Here is a 6,990-nt window from a genome sequence, read left to right as displayed (position 1 = left end):
GATTGTCAGTGTCAATTTCCAATTCTTGTAACAGTCCCTGAAAAGCTTCAATGTCGTCTTTGCAACGTCCTGCCAAAATAATGTGTCGTAAATGTTCAGGCAATTTGATTAAGCAAATGCGGATAAGTTCTGAGGGGCTGTATGGGTTTGACAGGTACTGATTCTTGTGCAACATGTCTCCAAAATATTTCATAAGACTGGAAAATTCAGATTGTTCGAAACGTTTCATCATTATGATGCTTTGTTTTACTCGGTCTTGTGTGGCCTGAGACCAATATGCTGAGAGGAAGGCATGATAAAACTCTCCTTCACTGTGGCAATCGTGAATTACCGATCGCATTCTTACAGCTGGTTCATTCTCCAAGTAGCCACACATAAATTCTAATCTGTGTTCTAACGACCAGTTGGGAGGAAAACAATGAGCGAATTGATGGAGCCATGCTTGTGGATGAATGTCGTTGCCAGAATTCTTAAATGTTTTGAATTTACGTGTAGTAATGAACAGCTTATAGTCAAAATCATCATGTCGGCGAGTCGCATATCGGTCATTGTTAGGTCGTGTCGGCCGTTCCATCTCAAAATTCGGTGCACATTGCCAATTTCTTTCATAACTTCCGAAGTGTCCTGTGTTATTATTTTGTGGTTGTTCCGTATTTCTAAGTCCCTCTTCCCGTATTGGAGCGCGAGTGGCCTCTGAAATACATAATTCTTGTATTACCTGTGTCAGCTGATCTTGTACTTCCCGGATTTCTCTTTGGTGTTGCGTATCAATTTGATTCAGATTTTGTTTCAGTTTCCTAATTTGTGCGTTCTGTTCTGTGTCATTAAAGACTACCGGTTTTGCGTCATTCAGATTATCATCTACCTTCGCAGATAAATTATTTAGCTGATCCGAAAGTTCAACTACTTTCTCTGATAATGAACACATTTCCTCAGTGTGTTTTTCTGAACCAAGTTTCAGAGTGTCCATTTGTGTTGAAATCGAATCTACTGTGTCCTTTAAGTTATCCTGAGTTTTTGCAAGTTGCGTAACCGAATCGGTAGATGCAACTGAGTCAATTTTAGCTTGCAAGGTGTTGTGATTTTCATGAACAATAGTTTGCAGTTCTTTTATGGCTGCTTCGTGATTCTGTAATGCATTTTCATGACGCGAAAAAATAGGTTGAAAATGCTCACAAATTTGAGTTTTTACGTCATTACAGACTTTTTGACATTTCGATTCAATGTTATGTAACTCAGCAGTTAAATCCTCACGTGTTTGTTCGAGAGTTTGTTCCAATGAGTCTAACTTTTTGAGATTTTGTTCCACTGTGTCTAACTGTTGCTGTGTTTGTCTCTGGTGTTGTTCCATTGTGTCTAACTGTTGCTGTGTTTGTCTCTGGTGTTGTTCCATTGTGTCTAACTGTTGCTGTATTTGTCTCTGATTTTGTTCCATTTGTTGCATTAATTGCAATAATAATGTATTAGTGTCTGGAATCTGTTTCTCTACGCTTTTCGGCAGTGCATTTGCACCGGCAACATTCACATTTTGACAAGCAGAAAATGCGTCTTGACTTATTTGAGAAAACGGTGATAACCCAAAACCTGAATCTACAGTATTTGCAAAATTGTGTCTTGTCATTTCGGATTCCTGAGGCGGGCTGTTGCCGACCGATCGATCGATAATGCTTCCCTGTTCACTACCTGTTTCACTGTCTACACCATTGTTTGCAGCCCGCTCCATTTCCCTATTCACAATTACCAAATTACTACTTTGAACATCAGTTAATTCATTACTCGGCGGCACCGATAAGCTACGCTCGTTGTCACTATTATTTCTCAATTTAGTTTGGAGCCTAGTGTTACGTTTTTCACACGCCATTATTGTCACAATATTTCACACGATAACACAGAAAATCACAATTTGAATATCAAAAATAAGAGAACACATTAACATAGCACTGAAAATAATATCTAGTTAATTGCAAGCGCAGCTGCGAAATACTTGCTGCAAATCTACATGCATGCCACAACTGTTTTACTATACAACAATGAAAGACTGCAACTACAAAGGAAATTCTCTCTACAATTACGCGCTAGCAATAAACAAAAGCTACACTAAATACACAAACTACAAGAAAAAATCAGAAGATTCCAGTGAGGTATTCTAGACTAAGGGTCGCCATATGAAACGTCCCCTTTGAACTATTTTATACTCGAGACTTCCCCTTTAGAACAATTATACAAGACTGTGCTTAACCTGACACACAATATTTTTAGCGCAACGCAATCTGACTTTCAAAACTCCCTACTAAAGAATGGCCCTGACAAACATTAAACTATACCTTTCACAAATCACTTACCTCACAAAAATCTTCGCTGCTCAAGCTACTGCAATACAGCGAGCGCCACTACTGCCAGCTAAATAAAAGATTCAAACTACTGAAGGCACTAACTACTGATAGGGGTAGTTAGCAAATGAAAGATATTAATAGAGAGCAAACAATGTATTTACCTTAATATCATCACAAATCATAATATATATATATCAGTTCATGACAAACTGCAAACCTCCGCCATCTCTCTCCCCACATCCACCACTGCTGGCGGCTCACCTCCAACTGCGCAACGCTACGCGCTGTTCACAGCCAGCTGCCTAACACTACAATGGCGAGTATTACAACAATGCAAAGCAGCCACAGACTGCACACAGCACAGCCAGTGATTTTCATATTGAGCACTACGTAACGTTGCCAATAAGAAAACATAAACAGCCTACTTACATAGAGAAAACATAAACAGCCTACTTACATAGAGAAAACATAAACAGCCTACTTACATAGAGAAAACATAAACAGCCTACTTACAAAGCAGTGGGCGAACAAGTGTACTGTAACCTACTTCCATTGTTTTCGGATTGCATTGACTTAGGATTCTTCCAATGAATCTCAGTCTGGCATCTGCTTTACCGACGATTAATTTTATATGGTCATTCCATTTTAAATCAAATGGTTCAAATGGCTCTGAGCACTATGCGACTTAACTTCTGAGGTCATCAGTCGCCTAGAACTTAGAACTAATTAAATCTAACTAACCTAAGGACATCACACACATCCATGCCCGAGACAGGATTCGAACCTGTGACCGTAGCGATCGCTCGGCTCCAGACTGTAGCGCCTAGAACCGCACGGCCACACCGGCCGGCCATTTTAAATCACTCTTAATGCCTACTCCCAGATAATTTTTGGAATTAACTGCTTCCAGTTGCTGACCTGCTATATTGTAGCTAAATGATAAAGGATCTATCTTTCTATGTATTCGCAGCACATTACACTTGTCTACATTGAGATTCCATTGCCATTCCCGGCACCATGCGTCAATACGTTGCAGATCCTCCTGCATTTCAGTACAATTTTCCATTGTTACAACCTCTCGATATACTACAGCATCGTCCGCAAAAAGCCTCAGTGAACTTCCAATGTTATCCACAAGGTCAATTATATATATTGTGAATAGCAACGGTCCTACGACACTCCCTGCGGCAAACCTGAAATCACTCTTACTTCGGAAGACTTCTCTCTACTGAGAATGACGTACTGCTTTCTGTTATCTAGGAACTCTTCAATCCAATCACACAATTGGTCTGACAGTCCATATGCTCTTACTTTGATCATTAAACGACTGTGGGGACCTGTATCAAACGGCTTGCGGAAGTCAATAAACACGGCATCTACGTGGGAACCCGTGTCTATGGCCCTCTGAGTCTCGTGGACGAATAGCGCTAGCTGGGTTTCACACGATCGTCTTTTACGAAACCCATGCTGATTCCTACAGAGTAGATTTCTAGTCTCCAGAAAAGTCGTAATACTCGAACATAATACGTGTTCCAATATTCTACAACTGATCGACGCCTATAGTCTATAGTTCTGCACACCTGCTCGATGTCCCTTCTTGAAAACGGGGATGGCTTGTGCCATTTTGGAATCTTTTGGAACATTATGCTCTTCTAGAGACCTACGGTACACCGCCGCAAGAAGGGGGGCAAGTTCCTTCGCGTACTCTGTGTAAAATCGAACTGGTATCCCGTCAGGTCCAGCGGCCTTTCCTCTTTTGAACGATTTTAATTGTTTTTCTATCCCTCTGTCATCTATTTCGATATCTACCATTTTGTCATCTGTGCGACAACCTAGAGAAGGAACTACATTGCAGTCCTCCTCTGTGAAACAGCTTTGGAAAAAGACATTTAGTATCTCGGCCTTTAGTCTGTCATCCTCTGTTTCAGTACCATTTTGGTCACAGGGTGTCTGGACATTTTGTTTTGATCCACCTACCGCTTTGACATAAGACCAAAATTTTTTAGGATTTTCTGCCAAGTCAGTACATAGAACTTTACTTTCGAATTCGTTGAACGTCTCTTGCATAGCCTTCCTCACACTACATTTCGCTTCGTGTAATTTTTGTTTGTCTGCAAGGCTTTGGCTATGTTTCTGTTTGCTATGAAGTACCCTTTGCTTCCGTAGCATCTTTCTAACTCGGTTGTTGTACCACGGTGGCTCTTTTCCATCTCTTACGTTCTTTTTTGGTACATACTTATCTAATGCATATTGTATGATGGTTTTGAACTTTGTCCACTGATCTTCAGCTTTGCAGTGCTATAGGAGAAGAAACACTAGTAAGCTATTAGCTGCTAGGGCTGTATCACTGTATGGTGAATTATTTAAAAAACCAAAGTCAAAAATGCTTCTATCGTAGCACATATAAGTAGAACTTCAAAGGCATTTATATGGAAACAAATATTCGCGCTTTTTTTCCTTGTTAGTATAATGCCCATGTCGTGTAATATAATGGATCGTTTCAAGTAAAGTAACATGATACATGATGTCATATGGTATCACATGACACTTGCCATCACGTCATTCAACAAGGCAATTGTCAGGCCATGTTTTTTTCCTTCTTTTTTGTCACCGGCCTTCTGACTTGTTTGATGCGAACCTCCACGAATTCCTCCCGTGTGTCATTCTCTTCTCAGCTGCAACCTATGTCCCCAATTAAGTGCTGAATTTATTCCAATCCCTGTCTTCCTCTACACTTTTTACCTTCTACAGCTCCTTCTAGTACCATGGGAATTATTCCCGATATCTTAATAGATGTCATATCATCCAGTCCCTTCTTCTTATCAATGTTTTCCGCATATTCCTTTCCGATTCTGCTCAAAATCTCCTCTTCCTTTACCTTACCAGTCCACCTAATGTTCAGCACTCGTCTATAGCATCTATTCTTCGATTCTCTTGTGTTCCGGTTTTCCCACAGTTTTTGTTTCACTACCATACAATGCTGTGCTCCAAAACTACGTTCTCAGAAATTTCTTTCTCAAATTAAGGCCTGTGTTTGATACTAGCAGACTTCTGTTGGCCAGGAATGCAATTTTTGCCAGTGCTAGCCTGCTTTTGATGTCCTCCCTGCTCCATCGGTCACTGGTTATTTTGCTGCCTAGGTAGCAGAATTCCTTAACCTAATCTACTTCGTGACCAGTCCTAATGTTAAGTTTCTCGCTATTCTCATTCCTGCTAATACTCATTACTTTAGTCTTTCTTCGATTTACTCTCAATCCATATTCCGTACTCATTAGACTGTTCCATTCAGTAGATCATGTAAATCTTTCTCACTTTCATTCAGGACAGTAATGTCAGCAACGAATCGTATCGTTGATATCCTTTCACCTTGAATTTAACTCCAGTCTTGAATCTTTCTTTTATTTCCATCATTGCTTCTTCGTAGTACAGAATGAACAGTAGGGACGAAAGATTACATTCCTGCCTTATATCCATTTTAATGCGAGCACTTCCTTCTTCGTCTTCCAATCTTTATTATTCCCTCTTGGCTCTTGTGTATATTGTACAAGTTATATGTTACCCGTCTCTCCCTATAGCGTAACCAAGTTTTTCTCAGAATTTCGAACATCTTGCACAATTTCTCATTGCCGATCGCTTTTTCAGTTCGACAGATCCTGTAAACGTGTCTTGATTTTTCTTTAGTCTTGCTTCCATTACAAACCGCAACGTCATAATTGCCTCTCTGGCGCCTTTACCTTTCCTAAAGCGAATCTGATCATCATCCAACACATTTTCAATTAATTTTCCATTCTTCTCTATATTATTCTTGTCAGCAACTTGGATGCATAAGCTGTCAAATTGATTGTGCGATAATTATCTTATTTGTCTCTTGCAGTCTTCGGAATTGTGTGTCTGATATTTTTCCGAAAATATCAGACACACTACACACCAACGTGAACAATAATATTCTTGTCACTTCTCGCAATGATTTTAGGAATTCTGATGAAATGTTATCTATCCCTTGTGCCTTATTGGTCTTAAATCTACCAAAGCTCTATTAAATTCTGATTCTAACATTGGACCACCCAGCTCGTCTGTATCGATTCTGTTTCTTCTCCTATCACGTCAGACTAAGCTTCCCCCTTATAGAGGCCTTCAATGTACTCTTTCTACGTATCCGCTCTCTCCTCTTTTTTTAACTGTGAAATTCCTATTGCAGTTCTAATTTTAACACTTCTGCTTTTAACGTGACCGAACGTTGTTTTGACCTTTCTACATGCTAAGACAGTCCTTCCGATACTCATTTCTTCACATTTTTCATGCAGCCATTTCGTCTTAGTTTCCTTGAACTTCCTATTTGTTTTATTCCCCAGCAACTTGTATTTCTGTATTCCTGAACTTCCCCCAATATTTTTGTTCTTCCTTCTTTCATCAATCAACCGAAGTAGTTCATCTGTTACCCAAGGTTTCTTTGCAGTTGTCAACTTAGTACCAGTGCATTTCTTTCCAACTTCTGTGATGGCCCTTTTAAGAGATGTCCATTTCTCTTCAACTGCACTGCTTACTGAGGTATTCCTTATTGCTGTATGTATAGCCTTAGAGAACTTCAGGCGTATCTCGTCATTCCTTAGTACTTCCGTATCCCACTTCTTTGCATATTCGTTCTTCCTGACTAATC

Source organism: Schistocerca americana, chromosome 2, assembly GCF_021461395.2.
Source record: "Schistocerca americana isolate TAMUIC-IGC-003095 chromosome 2, iqSchAmer2.1, whole genome shotgun sequence".
Classification (NCBI taxonomy): domain Eukaryota; kingdom Metazoa; phylum Arthropoda; class Insecta; order Orthoptera; family Acrididae; genus Schistocerca; species Schistocerca americana.
The sequence above is the reverse complement of the archived record's forward strand: the minus strand, read 5'-3'. Positions refer to the sequence as shown.